Source organism: Drosophila novamexicana, unplaced genomic scaffold (genome assembly GCF_003285875.2).
Source record: "Drosophila novamexicana strain 15010-1031.04,08,12 unplaced genomic scaffold, DnovRS2.1 tig00000796-arrow-arrow-pilon, whole genome shotgun sequence".
Lineage (NCBI taxonomy): Eukaryota > Metazoa > Arthropoda > Insecta > Diptera > Drosophilidae > Drosophila > Drosophila novamexicana.
The window spans coordinates 789,158-805,439 of NW_020824824.1; the positions used below are offsets into that span (position 1 = coordinate 789,158).

Here is a 16,282-nt window from a genome sequence, read left to right on the forward strand (position 1 = left end):
AGGAAGCATCTCCGACCCCATAAAGTATATATATTCTTGATCAGCATCAATAGCCGAGTCGATCTAGCCATGTCCGTCTGTCTGTCCGTCCATCCGTCCGTCCGTATGTATGAACGCAAGGATCTCAGAACCTATAAGAGCTAGAGACTTGAAATTTTAGATGTAGGTGCTCCTAGTTCCTGCGCAGATCGAGTTTCCGATAATCAATGACTTACTCCGTTTCCAAGCAATCGATAAAAATCTATATCGATATCCTGTTTTTGGGCAATTTTGGTAAATAATAAGAGCTATAGTCACCAAACTTGACATATAGCTTCTAAAATAGAATATATAATATATAATAGAATATATAATATATATATATATTCTTCCAACATCATATATATATATATATATATATATATATATATATATATATATATATATATATATATATAATTAAGTTTTGCGCGTTCAGTTATTGTAACAAAATATATTTCAATTTATTATTTTCACTGAAGGTTACTTTTGTTGAGTACAATCCGCTTTGGTTACCGAATCTGAACTAATTTATCTAAGCATTGCCGTCGCTTAGCAAACTTCGCTCGACTTATAGTTGAGTGAAGTTTGAGCTGCGTCAGCAATTATGCGTGGGATAATGCTATGGTGAGAACATTGATAGTGGCGTGATTTTAGGGTGAATTGTTTATGTCTACCAAAGGGGGACAGTTTGATCTTGCCCAATGTCAATGCTATCACCAGGCCCTTTGTTTACAAGAATTGGAAATGTTTATTCTTGTGCTTATGAGCTAAGTTATATTAAAGGGTAGGTGCGACTTTGGATATGTCACTCCCCCAACCATTAGAAAAGAACCTGTCCTCAGGTGTTTAAGTTCGGGTATAGTACAACATTTTCTTTTTTTTACAATTGGTGTATCTTCTACTATTGTAGGTGTTTCTTCTGTTTTTGGTTTGTTATATTTTATAATTAATTTCTTAGGTATGCTTTTAAACTTATATGTTAAATACAGTGTTAAACTTATTAATATGATTACAAATATGGTTATTGTAATTATCTGGAATACATTGTTAATTTCTGTGTGTTCATTTATAATTCGTTTCGTTTGTACAAACGAAAGTGGTTCTAATTTTATAACATTGCTTACGTAAATGCTTTGAGTATAATCTAACATATTGTTTGAAATTGAAATTTCATTAATTTGCAGGGAACAATTAAAGTTTTTTATTATATTGGTTCCTTCTATTGTTATTTCGTTATTTATACAGTTATGGTTTAATATAGTTTTTGGTAAATTCCAAGTTAAAATTATATTTGGTTCAACAGTTGATTTGAAAATTTTGTAAAGTTTTAGTATAACTACATTCTGATGAAATTTGGTTTAAAATTCCTGTCAAACATTCATTATTAATTAATTTTTTTGTTTCTTTGCTATAAACTTTTTTGTCTTGGGTAAACGATTTTTCATGAGCTATTTCTGTCAAAATGTTATTATTATCATCCGGGTATGGAATTATTTCGAATACCGGGTTTTTTATTATTTCTCGAGGAATATGGAATATTATAAGTATTTCGTTTGTATCTGATTTAAACCAAGTGGAAGTTTTTGTATTCAACAATTTATCAGAATTAACACTGTAGTGGCGCTTGAAGCAAGAACAATTTGTTTGAGTTTAAATAAACAGCCCAAAAATAGACAATGTAAATCCAGCCAACGTCTTGTACCTTGCTTCCCCTAGTAGATCTCGCCATCTATGGCTCAACCCGGGCGTAATATCGCTTGTAACTAGTGAAAGAGAAAACATAGTAGAGGAATGTTAATTTGATAATTGGAAATCGCGTCTGTCCTGGTGTCGCTGTAAATAGCTTTCCTTAAGCCGATCGGAGCTCAGATCTTTCTTTTACCTTTGGTCCACCATGGAGAAAGACTGACTCACAAAAAAAAAAAAAAAAGTAAGAAAGTGCGCCTATTTACAATCGCGCTTAACCTCTGAGAAACAGTATTTTCGGAAGCATCATTTTTAATAGAAGTAATTTAAAAAAAAAAAAAGAAAAAAAATTCTAAGTGCCCGCATTGATGAACCACTTCTCAGCCGCCAGTTGGTCGCAAATTATTTGAGAAAACAAAAAAATAAAAAAAGTGCCAGACCCAATCAGGGGTAAGTTAGATTTTTGCTAGACAGTTTTTTTGTTGAACCAAAAGACTTAAAAGCACTTATATTTCAACCTGTCTATTGCAGGTATGGCGCTTCGTAATATTCTCATCAACAAAATATAATGAGATATTATAGTCTTTCGACTTTCTGCAAGTAGCAGCGGCAAACATTTCTTTTTTTTTGCCTGCCGAAGCCCAAAATATGCAGAGCGCCTGTAATTGTCATCTTTAATTCGCCTTGTCGCAAATAGCTTAATCAGCTGCGTCCAGCTTTATCGCATCTTCAAATCTCGTTATTTCGTTTCGTGCTCTCTAGCCTGCTCGAAAATGGGAGTTCGAAAGACGAATTAGTAAGAGACGATCGCCGTCGCCGAAACTCCAAAAATTAGTTGGAAATCGTTCCCTGGTGGCTGATGTCGTCAAAGCAAGCTACGTTTATTTTGGTCGCGCAATAATTTTTTTTATAAGCGAAACGAAATCTTATTTTTTGTAGTGTTATATTTTTGCAGGAAAAATGAATAATTAGCTTAGCTAACAAAAAAAGTGAAAAAGAAACTGAATAAGTCCTATTGTGAACGCCATAGGCGTAGTCAAGTCGCCTTAAGCGCATAATTTAAAATTTTACATTAGGTATGTGCGAGTTTCTTTTTTTTCTTTTTTTTTCGGCAAAAGAGTGCAACCGCTAGTCAAATTCTTATTCCGCATTTTTTTTTTCTTTAACTCCGTTTTTTCTTGCCCTACATATTCTTTCCATTGGCCTATTTTTATCTCTCCTTCCATGCTCCGAAATTCGGATCGCCATATTGCTGGTAAGAGCCAGATTTTAAAGAGAAAGAGAGAATACAAGTCACATGAAGTTCGAAAAATAATTTTGTTATCTAGTGCCTTCTTTTTTTATTTTTTTCTAATTTTTTTTTTTTGGTGTGCAATCCGAAGTGATTTTTTTTTTCAGCAGATCATCGCACATTACATCGATGGAAGCGCTTTCGGAGATGGAGTGAATGCATGTAAGTGAAGCAAAAAAAAAACTCTTAAATTTTATTTTTCTTTGCACTAATAATAATAATTTAATAGATAATTTAATGCCGCGTTTAAGAGCAAAAAAAAAAAAAAATCGGTAAAGAGAAAACGTTAAGAGAATAATCTATTTCAACTGAGCGTTACAGCTTTCGCTAAATGAATTAAAAATTTAAATGAATTTTTGTCGAACAAAAAAAGAAAGAAAGGAATAGTTTTTACTTTTACCAATTTGGGTCATAGACCAAATTAGAACCTCACCTAGAAAAATTCTTTATCTATGTGTAATATAAGGTTTTTATTAATTTTCTTTTCTTTTCTACTATAAAAATACAAAAAAAAAAAATGTTTAATGGCTAAGAAAAATTTCGATTTAACTCCCCAATTCACCACAAAAATAAATATATGAACTTATAATTATGTGCTAATTTGCCTATTTATGTTGGAGCCATGCGTCGTCGGAATGTTAGGGTAATGTAATCTGTGTTGTTTTAGGGATCACCGACCATTTGTCTGGTCATGCGGCTCCGGTGATCATGGTAGGGTGGGCAACAGCTATCGCATTGATACCAGCGCAGCATAACAACAACATTTACAGCTACGGTCCCTAATCAATCTAATACAATTTCAGTAACTCTGTAGATTTTTTCCTAACCACCGTAATTTTTTTTGTGCAATCGAACTAGACATTAGCACGCGAAATTTTTATATATAATTATAAGAGCTTGCGAGCAGGTAGCTTAGCCATTTATGAGTCAACCCACCCCAGCCGACTTCACTGTGCCGGAACCAGCGAGTGCTTCGCTAGACGCTACACGGACATCAGCTCGCTTACATACGTTGTATGTTACAACACGCAACAAATAGTCATGTTTTAGTAATTTCGGGATAAAAATGCCTAATCTTGTGATCTGCATTCCCATCTCAATGTCTTCTATATATTCTGTAAAGTGTTGTAAGTTAAATATAAGGATATCTAATTTCTTTCCTTTTTGTTTCTCTTGATCTAGTTTGTGCATGATTTCTATTCCTTTGTTTATAGCTTCTATTATGTGATTTAATTCGTTAACCTGAGCGCTGTTTTCTGCTAAGCTGCTTATTTTTTGTTCAATTTCTGTCTTGTCTTCTTGGTCTAATGTTCCAAATAAGTATTTATATACTGTTCCTACTATGTTAACTAAACCTCTTTTCCTGCGTTTGGCTATTTTTAAGCTGTTTATTTCTCTGTTTAGTTTTTCTACTAGGTATTCGATTTGTATTGGGTTATTAAATTCTTTACTTTGTTCAATTAAGTTGTTAAAAGTTTCTTCGGTTTTTGTTATGTTAACCGTTAAACAGTGGAATTCGTAATCTGTAGGAATGACTATGGTTCCTGTTTTAGATATGAGATAGCCGTTATGGGCTTTTATAGGATTAATTTCAATGCTTTGTGCATTTATATGGTTTACAGTTCTTGATAGTAATATTATATTAATTAGTTTAAGCTGGTGCTTGTATGTTTTGATCGCTGTCTCTTGTTAACCTGTAATTGTTATATTTGCTTTGATTAGTCTTCTTTTTATACCCTGAACCCATTAAAAATGGGTACAAGGGTATATTGTATTAGTGCAAAATCCAAATATATGTAACAGGCAGAAGGAAGCATCTCCGACCCCATAAAGTATATATATTCTTGATCAGCATCAATAGCCGAGTCGATCTAGCCATGTCCGTCTGTCTGTCCGTCTGTCCGTCCGTCCGTCCGTCCGTATGTATGAACGCAAGGATCTCAGAACCTATAAGAGCTAGAGACTTGAAAATTTTTATGTAGATGCTCCTAGCTCCCGCGCAGATCGAGTTTGTTTCCGATAATCGATAACTTACTCCGTTTCCAAGCAATCGATAAAAATCTATATCGATATCCTGTTTTTTGGGCAATTTTGGTAAATAATAAGAGCTAGAGTCACCAAACTTGACATATAACTTCTAAAATAGAATATATATATGCATTTGCTGTTGGAAGAAGAGAGTTCAGGGTATCCCCTAGTCGGGAGCTCCCGACTAGAACCTCTTACTTGTTCTTTTTAAATTTGGTTTTGTAATGTGTTATCTTCCTGCCTCTGTTTGTTTCCCCAAAATGTTTGCCGTCGATTTGTCTTAGTTCTCCTGTTTTCTTGAACGGGGTTGTCGTCTTTGATTTAACTAATGGTGAACGTTTGTATCTAAGGTCAATTTCATAATTTGTTCGTTTTTTGTTGAGGTTATTTATTAGTTTTTATACCCTGAACCCATTAAAAATGGGTATAAGGGTATATTGTATTTGTGCAAAATCCAAATGTATCTAACAGGCAGAAGGAAGCATCTCCGACCCCATAAAGTTGTTACGGAACTGCTTGTTTCTCAGTGGGCCGCGCCGGCTGGCTCATCGGATTCTCTGGGTGTGGTCCCATCCCTGGCCCGCAGTCCGCACAATCGATAACAACAAAGCTACACGTCTGTAGCAAAACAGACTCACACAACACTACTCAAAATGAACCGCATAATCGATAACAAATATTCGGAACTACTAACTCATGAACAAAATACACAGCTGTAACAACTATGAAAATGTAAACAACAAAGGTAAGACACTCAATATAAATTAACAAAAAACACTATTTATCCACCTTACTCTTCCAGATCGGGCCCCGGTTCCGGACCCAGCGTACCCGCCCTACCATGAGACGATCACCTCCACTCGTCTCCCTCATTTTGGCCACTAAATGGCCTATATTAGCCCGTGTCGGCCATACTGCCCACTCTCCCCAACAATATTATTTTAGCCGGACATGATTTCTTTCAATAGGTGCGTATAATTGGTTGCGTTTTCTTAAAATGTATAACAATTATAATCATTGCTTATGGCATTTATCTCGCAGCTGTTTAGGATCTCAAGCAAGCGGATAATTCATTAACTTCACAGGTGCGTATAATGGTTTGTGTATTCTTATAATTATTGGCATTAATATTTCTTTTATTTCTTTCCAATTTGCACGAGGTCTCTATTCAGGTAAATTCGTATTCATGCACGTGAACATTTCTTCTCCAGGTGCGTATTACTGTTGCATATATTTATACTAATTGACAAAGTGCATTAATTCCTAAATTTTTCTCTTATCTTATAGAATTAATTTTTTTATTTTTTTACAACACTGAATGGAACAGGCGACGAAATACTACAAGGATATTGCTAGTCGCCGCAAAAGAAACGCGCAAGGAGGCACTTTAGAGGCAATCGTTGCGCCGATTTAGGAACAATGGCCCACACAATTACTTAAAACTGGGTATGTCACGTATTATGTATTGTATGTATTAAATCGCTTAATTCTACCTTACCCTACCTAAAGAGCTCTCTGGGGGTGGTAAGGGGCGATATAAATGCGTAAATTCAAATTAGGTAAGTATGTGAGCATAGTTCGCGCAAGTGTTAATTTTAGATTTTGATATTTTACAGGCGCAGATGCATCACCTTTGGAGTCTCCCTCACCGTTCGCACTCTAAAGTGAAGCTCGGCGTAAGTGCCTATGTATGTATAAATATATTTTATAAATACAAATTAACTAAATTTAACGATAAAAAAAAATCTACTCCTTTTCAGGGAGTGCAATTAGGAGTCTTCTTCTGACTCTGCCAGGGGCTCGAACGAGGATGGGCAAAAAAATGGAACGGACTCACTCGGTGGATGTGGGCGGGGTCTCGCCTGTGGCCGCTTCTTCGTTGTTGGAGCCCGGTCGTTGGTGGCTCGTCTCGTCGCCTTCAGGTTTGCGCCGACGCTTGCTGGCGGCGTCGCGGATATGGCTGGTTTGCGCCGCTGAACTGAATCCTGGCCTTTGAATGCTTCGTGGGCCTCTCTGGTGCGCGAGCTGGTCTCCTTGGTGCCGGAGCCGCTAATTTTTGGCTTATTTGGTTCGTCTTTCGTCGCACTTAAGTTTTAAGTCTCTTTTAATTTTTTATTATATTTTTTTTTGTGACTCGAGCGGTTTGATTTAGATACATTTATTAAATGGCAAAAAAAACACAAAACCAAAACTTTTATTTGTCTGTTAAGTCATTTGTATTACGCGCCGGCTTAATTTGCAGAAGGGAAAAAATTCGAGTCTTTTGAGCAGATATGCAATATACAACTTTTATGCTCACTTCGAGCTGGCACGCCCGCCGTTAACCGCTGAACAAATCGAACTCCTCCATTTTGGGCAGCCACACCATCGGTGCCGAATTTCGGCACACGCATACATTTGCGAGGCGGGCACCGTTGCTGCTCATCTGCACAGCTGCATTTTTTTGGGTCAACGGCCCAAATGAAGGCCAAGGGCATATCCAAGGGCATGCGATCCACTCTCCTCATATTCTCTTTAAGAGCGAACCGGGCGGCCAATAGCAATCGTCGCTTTTGGCGCCGTGGATCGCATGTCTGGCGTTGCCACCCTTCAAAAATTTGGGCTCCGCCGTGGGCCCAGCTTCACCCCGCATACTCCGACCATATGACAAAAAGATATCGGCGTGGCACGCAACCAACTGAGTAACCCTCGGTGCTGCCGATAACGTCAAATGCAACATCACCACGCAGATTATTGTAACGACATGAAGGACAGTTACAAGGAATCTGCGTGCGCATTTCATGGATTGACCCAGCCGGCTAATAACGATGCCCAACGTAGGCCACACCCACGACAAGTAATCTATATTTTTGCCGCTGACCCACAAAAAAAAGGGGGGACTGGCGCTGCCGCCGCCGTTGCCTGGCAGGGAGGTGAGCAAATTACGATTATGTTCGTATATCTTTTGCGTGGAAGACGCCTAGCACGCGTCCCTGGAGATCTTCCAACTCGTAGGCGTTGGTTCCCACGGCTCGGACGACGCGGCTCTTCAAGAATTTCCGGGCGAACTTGGCATTGAAGGCTTTGCCGAAGCTGCTTAGTGCGAAGTTGCGCCTCCACACTTCCTGCCCGGTTCCAAATGGAGCTGTCGCGCGCGGTGGTCGTACCGTTGGCGACTTCGCTCGTATGCGGTGTGCAGGTGGTCCTTGACTTGGCTTCGGATTACAGCCAGTCTGTCCTTTGCGTCAAGGTCAGAAATACTGTGGTCGGCCAATGATCTCAGCTTCCTGGCCAGTTTGTAACTGGAACCATTCAGGTACATCTGCTGTCCAAAGACCGCGAAGAACGGAGTGACTCCCGTAGCGCTGTGGACCGCATTCCGGATCGCCACTTCCACCTCTGGTAGGTACGCGTCCCATTCCCGATGATCCTGACCCAGGTAGGTTCTGATTGCTGACAGCACTGTGCGGTTCACGCGTTCGGCGGCGTTGCTCTGAGGCGAATACACTGGTGTGCGCAGGTGAGTAATGCGAAACGCCTGGACCATCGCATCGAACGACTTTGACACGAATTGTCGTCCATTATCCGAATGGATCACTTCCGGCACGCCAAATTTGAAGAACACCTCATGCACTAGGAAGTTCACGACATCCGCCGCGGTGGCTTCCCTCATGGCCTTCAGGAAGGTAAACTTCGAGAAGTGGTCTACGACGACGAATATCCACGCATGCCCTCGTTTCGACCGTGGATACTTCCCCAAGAAGTCGATATATAGCTTCTGGAAGGGGCGGTCGGTGCGCACTTCTTCCCCAATTCCGACCTGCATTCGGTAGTTCTGTGCCTTGGTCTCCTTGCATGTATCGCATTTCCGAACATAGTCCCTGACTTGTATGGCCATGTTGGGCCAATAATATCGCCTGCGCAGCGCGTGCAGCGTTTTCCTCATGCCTCCATGAGCTGACGTCTCGTCCGCGTGTGCTTGTTGGATGAGTCCTGCCGTCAGCGACTCCGGCACCCAGAGCTTCCAACTTGTGCCTTCGACCTCATCCTCCAAGCTCCCGTGCACGGTCCTCTTGAACAGAAGTCCGTCCTGCACTCTAAGGTCCGGCAACTTCCCTTGTTGGCTCATCACCTCTTTTATCAGCTCTCGATATTCGGTGCTCTCGAACTCCGGGGTCTGAAATCCCAACAGATCTTCCGGGGTCAGTTCGACCTCTTCCACGCTTCGGGACAATGTGTCTGCGACGACGTTGTCGGCTCCCTTGCGGTACTGCATGGAGAAAGGGAACGCTTGCAGTTCTAGGGACCACCTGGCTAATCTCCCGCTCAAGTCTTTGAGACTCATAAGCCACTGCAGACTCGCATGATCGGTGATTACCGTGAACGGCATCATCTCCACGTACGGCCGGAATCGATGTATGGCCAGTTTGGCGGCTAGGCATTCCTTCTCGGTCACCGAATAGTTGATCTGGTGCTTGTTGAGTTTGGCCGAGAAGAATGCGATCGGCCTTTCCTGTTGTTCGTCGTCTAGCTGGAACAACACGGCTCCTACTCCGTAGTGAGATGCGTCGCATTGGATGAAGAATGGTCTTCGAAAATCCGCGTGAACTAACACCGGGGCTGTGGTGAGGGCTAACTTCAAGCTTTCTATGGCTTCTATGGCCTCGTCGCTCAACACAAATCTACCCGTTCTCTTCTTAAGGGCATCAGTCAACGGTACCGATATCTCGGCGAAGTTCTTTATGAATCGGCGATACCACCCCGCCGTACCTAAGAAGCTTCGTAGTTCTTTGACCGTCCTCGGATTCGGGATGTTCCGGATCGCTTCTACTCTTCCCGGATCCATGCGCAGTGTCCCGCCGCCTATGATGAAACCCAGGTAGTTTAGGTTGCGGAAGCAGAATTTTGACTTCGCCATGCCTATGGTGAGGTTCGCGTTCCTCAGACACTCGGCCACCAATTCCAAGTATTTTAAGTGCGTTGGAAAATCTGCCGATATTATCAGCAAGTCGTCTAGGTATACGAATACGTTGGACCTCAGATTCGCCGGGATTACCTTGTCCATGAGCCTGCAAAGTTGTTAAGCGGCGTTGCAGAGCCCGAATGGCATGTGGCGGAACTGGTACAGCGGCCTCCCTGGTACAGTAAACGCCGTATACGCCCTGCTCTTCTCCTCCATCTCGATTTGCCAGAACGCGAACTTAAGGTCGACGCTAGAGATAAAATGAGTCTCGTCGATTCGCGATAGGATGCCCTCGATGCATGGAAGCGGGTAAGCGTCTTTTACCGTCACACTGTTTAATTTCCTGGCATCTAAGCAAAACCTGTTCTTCCCAGGCCTCATCACCACCGTCGTCCGGTTGCTCCAGGGGCTGTCACTCTCCTCGATGATGCCCAACTTTAGCATTTTATCCACCTCGGCCCACACGATCTCCTGTTTGGCCGGGGACAGCGGATAATGTCTGTCTTTCACGGGTTCTGCTCCCTCGATCAGCTGAATTCGGTGCTGCAGCAGGTGAGTTTTCCCTAGGCCATCCTTCTCAAATTGGAGAAATCTGCGCTTCACGCTTTCCAACTGACTCCTCTGATCGTTGTCCAGGTCCCACATTTCCGGATCCGTCACGCAGTCGTCGTCGTCCCGGTAATAAGCCACCTCTGGGTTCGCTACCGTTACCTCAGATGCCTCTGGTGGTGTTTCGGACTTTCTGGCCGGACCGAGCAGCTCTGGTGCGATCTCGAAGGCTCGCCAGAAGTCGATTCCCAGGTATAGTTCCTGTCGCAGGTCCGGGCACATGTAAAATACGATATCTTCCTTTCTATTCCCGTATTTCACAGGCAGAACAACGCGACCTAAAATTGGGCGATTGGCACCCGCCGCTGTCCTCACCATCGATTCGTATGGCCGCGCTTCCCATCCCAGTTTCTCCACTAACTCCCGGCATCCTTGTCCCAACAGACTGACTGAGGCCCCCGTGTCCAGCAACCCTTTCATCTTGGCCCCAGCGACCTCCACTTCGGCGAATACTCGTGAGTCTATACTATCCTCCCGTCTCACCGCTTCGACGACCTGGCGCCTGGTAATCCTGCGTCTGCGGAAGCGCGCACGTGCCTTCACCATTCTCCGGGTGGCTAGCGTCATCCCCTCCAGCTGTCGCTCACCAAAAATTCTATTTCGGGCCGACATGTAAGCCCGAACACGTTCTTCGTATGGTAAGCCCCTAAGTGTTCCTCCTTTGCTTATACTATTATTATAATCAGCCTTATCCTGATCCTTATTCCAAATCTCCGTCTCCTTTCCAATGATTATTGGCTCTGGTAGGTGCCCCTCTCCTGCTTCCCCGCGGTCGCCGTCCCGGAACGCGTCTGTCCCGCCATCACCGCGCTCCCTCTGGGGTTTCCCGGACAGTTTTCACACTGCGAGCAGAAAGTGTCCGGGTTTCCACACCTATAGCAGAATATTTTCCGCTCCTTGGACAGGCAGTCTCTAAAGACGTGATCGAACTGTCTGCAGTTCCAGCATACAATTCGGGATGAGTTTCTGCTTCGCACGAATGCCTCCTCCCGTTCTCCCGGTGGCGTTTCTGTAAGATGCGGTGGTACTTAAACCTCGTGGACTACGGGCCTCGTTCCTTGTGGACAACGCGACGGCTGAAGGTCCGGCTTCTGCGACCCATGTGCCTCTCCACTTCTAGGCACTCTTGGCGCAGCTCATCCACGGTGAGTACGTCCATGGCATAGATATATTTCGCCAGACTTTCTTTTAAAGCACGCTTTATAATCTTCACCAGCTCTCGGTCTCTCAGCGGCTTCTGGAATCGCGCGGCGAGTTGACGCATGTGGTGGATATAATCATCCACCCCTTCGCTGGCCTGCTGCTCTCGTTGTAGAAGCTCCTGCATTACATCGTGTTCCGTCTGGTAGCCCCGGAACCTGTCCAAGAGGGCATGCCGCAGTCGCATCCAGCTGTCGACCCTAGAATGCCGCACGTGCATCCAATACCACTCGCGGGCGCGGCCGGTCAGGAGCAGGTGGAAACCGCGCAGGACCTCCTTCCACGGGCATTGATACTGCCTCTGCAGGAACTCTAGGCGGAACACGAAGTCCTCGACCGAATTCATCGCGTCCTCGCCGTCAAACTTGACGTTCCACCGCTCGAGCTTCATGTACGCAGTTTCTCGCACGTTGGCGTACGCCTCCTCCGGTTGAAAATCATCCGCTCGCCGGTCCTCTACTCGGAAATGGCGGTTATTCGGGTTACGCCAGTTCCTCGACTGAGCATCTGCCACGTAAACTGGGCTGCTGGACGAATACTCCGCCCCTCGTGCGCCTTGTCTATGGGGCTTCGGTGGCACCGGTGGTGGAAATGCCTCGCGCTGGAACACTTCCCGTTCTTTCGGGATGGCGCCTGTTCGTGGTCCCGGCTCGACATGTCTGGGCGGCTTCGGCGCAGTGTTATTCTCGGCGGTTTGGCTCCCTGGCGGCCTAAGCACATCAATGATGCCCTTCATCATTTCCATTAAGCCAGCTCGCATCTCCTCGCGGATGGACTCGCTGATGCCAGATGGCAGAGCATGCAGATATGTTTGGTGGGCCTGAGCGATCGCCGCGTTTGCCGCCGATTTGAGCACTGAGTCTTTCGGGGCTTTTGGGAACTCCAGGTTCCGTGGAGGTCTATCCTGTTGCGCCAATTCTTTCTCCAAGTCTACCAGGTGACCCTCTTCCGGGATCTGTCTCTCTGGAAATCCCCGGAAATTCATTGGCGTTCGCACCAGCCCTCCAGCTGGGCGCGGCGGTGGCAGAGCCGACGCCCCATCAGCGTCAGAAGCCCAATCAGACACCTGTTCCTCAGCCATACTTATCCCTTCTGAGAACAGTACCCCTCTCTTCTACAAGGCTTACAACCCTTATAAAAACTTTACTAATATTCCTAATAAATTAATAAATAAATAAACACCCACTAACAAATCTAACTAATAAAGGATAATAAATTAATACACATCGACCACAAAAACACTCACAAAATTAAATTTTTTTCTTTCTAATTAATTTCAAATACTTGGGGGAGAGAAGACAAATCCTAACACAGGCTAAATAATCTACGCATAATCTGGACAGTGGACAACACTTCAGCATTCGTCCCATGCTCAGTTCGTCAGTTTGACTGACGAACGGCATTCAAGGAACGCTACCTTGAAGGCTATTTGGTCTCTGTCGCACTTCTGTGCACCCTTAGGGTATGCTGTGTGACAGGTGCGGCGCAGGATCGGCTCTATATCGTCCTGGGTCACCTGCCTCCGAAGCTCATTTAACTACGGCCAGCACACACCAAACGTTAACACAGAGTGGGACAAAACAAATAGAAAACATTAAACAAACTCTAGTCAGACCTACCCTAATATCACATTTTGTCACAGGTTATTTTGTCATGGCGGCTACCACCAGGCTACGATGGACGGTCGCGAACGTTCACCAACTAGCAAACGTGACTTACCGTCATCAACCGCGACAAGAAAACTCCCCATGTCAATGGACACCATGGCAAGATCCGTCTCCGTCGCTCTTCTGGCCATTCTTGGGATATGCTGTGTGACAGATGCGGCGCAGGCTCGGCTCTATATCGTCCTGGGTCACCTGTCTCCGAAGCTCGTATAACTACGGCCAGCATACATCCAACATTGACACAAAATGAGACAAAAACTACTAATTGAATAAATAACATCTGACTAAACTACCCTAATATCACATTTTTTTAATCATGAGATGCCTTTGTCGTTGCGGCTACCACCAGGCGAACGATGGATAGTCGCAAATGTTTCGCCAACATGCGAACGGCCATCAACCACTACAAAAAAAACCCCTCATGCTTATGGATGGATATTCAGATAACCTCTACTTCCGTCGTGCTTCTCGGATTCCACTACACGCTGCGCGATTATGAGCTGCGTTCAGCGGTGTGGGTCCTGAAGCCAAGGGAGTCCTTTCCTCTGTACCTTCATTTTTATCGTATTTATTTTTCTTTGATTACACACCGACTTCAAAGAAGCCGAGTGCTTCTTCAAATTGGGCGCCATATTGTTACGGAACTGCTTGTTTCTCAGTGGGCCGCGCCGGCTGGCTCATCGGATTCTCTGGGTGTGGTCCCATCCCTGGCCCGCAGTCCGCACAATCGATAACAACAAAGCTACACGTCTGTAGCAAAACAGACTCACACAACACTACTCAAAATGAACCGCATAATCGATAACAAATATTCGGAACTACTAACTCATGAACAAAATACACAGCTGTAACAACTATGAAAATGTAAACAACAAAGGTAAGACACTCAATATAAATTAACAAAAAACACTATTTATCCACCTTACTCTTCCAGATCGGGCCCCGGTTCCGGACCCAGCGTACCCGCCCTACCATGAGACGATCACCTCCACTCGTCTCCCTCATTTTGGCCACTAAATGGCCTATATTAGCCCGTGTCGGCCATACTGCCCACTCTCCCCAACAATATTATTTTAGCCGGACATGATTTCTTTCAATAGGTGCGTATAATTGGTTGCGTTTTCTTAAAATGTATAACAATTATAATCATTGCTTATGGCATTTATCTCGCAGCTGTTTAGGATCTCATGCAAGCGGATAATTCATTAACTTCACAGGTGCGTATAATGGTTTGTGTATTCTTATAATTATTGGCATTAATATTTCTTTTATTTCTTTCCAATTTGCACGAGGTCTCTATTCAGGTAAATTCATATTCATGCACGTGAACATTTCTTCTCCAGGTGCGTATTACTGTTGCATATATTTATACTAATTGACAAAGTGCATTAATTCCTAAATTTTTCTCTTATCTTATAGAATTAATTTTTTTATTTTTTTACAACACTGAATGGAACAGGCGACGAAATACTACAAGGATATTGCTAGTCGCCGCAAAAGAAACGCGCAAGGAGGCACTTTAGAGGCAATCGTTGCGCCGATTTAGGAACAATGGCCCACACAATTACTTAAAACTGGGTATGTCACGTATTATGTATTGTATGTATTAAATCGCTTAATTCTACCTTACCCTACCTGAAGAGCTCTCTGGGGGTGGTAAGGGGCGATATAAATGCGTAAATTCAAATTAGGTAAGTATGTGAGCATAGTTCGCGCAAGTGTTAATTTTAGATTTTTATATTTTACAGGCGCAGATGCATCACCTTTGGAGTCTCCCTCACCGTTCGCACTCTAAAGTGAAGCTCGGCGTAAGTGCCTATTTATGTATAAATATATTTTATAAATACAAATTAACTAAATTTAACGATAAAAAAAAAATCTACTCCTTTTCAGGGAGTGCAATTAGGAGTCTTCTTCTGACTCTGCCAGGGGCTCGAACGAGGATGGGCAAAAAAATGGAACGGACTCACTCGGTGGATGTGGGCGGGGTGTCGCCTGTGGCCGCTTCTTCGTTGTTGGAGCCCGGTCGTTGGTGGCTCGTCTCGTCGCCTTCAGGTTTGCGCCGACGCTTGCTGGCGGCGTCGCGGATATGGCTGGTTTGCGCCGCTGAACTGAATCCTGGCCTTTGAATGCTTCGTGGGCCTCTCTGGTGCGCGAGCTGGTCTCCTTGGTGCCGGAGCCGCTAATTTTTGGCTTATTTGGTTCGTCTTTCGTCGCACTTAAGTTTTAAGTCTCTTTTAATTTTTTATTATATTTTTTTTTGTGACTCGAGCGGTTTGATTTAGATACATTTATTAAATGGCAAAAAAAAACACAAAACCAAAACTTTTATTTGTCTGTTAAGTCATTTGTATTACGCGCCGGCTTAATTTGCAGAAGGGAAAAAATTCGAGTCTTTTGAGCAGATATGCAATATACAACTTTTATGCTCACTTCGAGCTGGCACGCCCGCCGTTAACCGCTGAACAAATCGAACTCCTCCATTTTGGGCAGCCACACCATCGGTGCCGAATTTCGGCACACGCATACATTTGCGAGGCGGGCACCGTTGCTGCTCATCTGCACAGCTGCATTTTTTTGGGTCAACGGCCCAAATGAAGGCCAAGGGCATATCCAAGGGCATGCGATCCACTCTCCTCATATTCTCTTTAAGAGCGAACCGGGCGGCCAATAGCAATCGTCGCTTTTGGCGCCGTGGATCGCATGTCTGGCGTTGCCACCCTTCAAAAATTTGGGCTCCGCCGTGGGCCCAGCTTCACCCCGCATACTCCGACCATATGACAAAAAGATATCGGCGTGGCCGATAATATCGCACGCAACCAACTGAGTAACCCTCGG

The 16,282-nt window shown here is 44.0% G+C and overlaps 2 long non-coding RNA genes across 9 annotated transcripts; both read left to right on the forward strand.

The window, feature by feature from the left end:
- Positions 1-5,750: 5,750 nt before the first annotated feature.
- LOC115763952 lies at positions 5,751-6,571 on the forward strand. Of its 5 annotated transcripts, XR_004017984.1 has the most exons (6): positions 5,751-5,771; positions 5,829-5,994; positions 6,068-6,111; positions 6,187-6,198; positions 6,354-6,472; positions 6,536-6,571. It is a non-coding gene; the product is annotated as an uncharacterized LOC115763952 (long non-coding RNA). The 5 variants fall into 5 exon arrangements; XR_004017982.1 differs by lacking the exon at positions 6,187-6,198 and having other exon boundaries at positions 6,314-6,472; XR_004017983.1 differs by lacking the exon at positions 6,187-6,198.
- A 7,729-nt stretch (positions 6,572-14,300) lies between these two features.
- On the forward strand, positions 14,301-15,121 carry LOC115763951. Of its 4 annotated transcripts, XR_004017980.1 has the most exons (6): positions 14,301-14,321; positions 14,379-14,544; positions 14,618-14,661; positions 14,737-14,748; positions 14,904-15,022; positions 15,086-15,121. It is a non-coding gene; the product is annotated as an uncharacterized LOC115763951 (long non-coding RNA). The 4 variants fall into 4 exon arrangements; XR_004017979.1 differs by lacking the exon at positions 14,737-14,748 and having other exon boundaries at positions 14,864-15,022; XR_004017978.1 differs by lacking the exon at positions 14,737-14,748.
- The last annotated feature ends 1,161 nt before the right edge of the window (positions 15,122-16,282 follow it).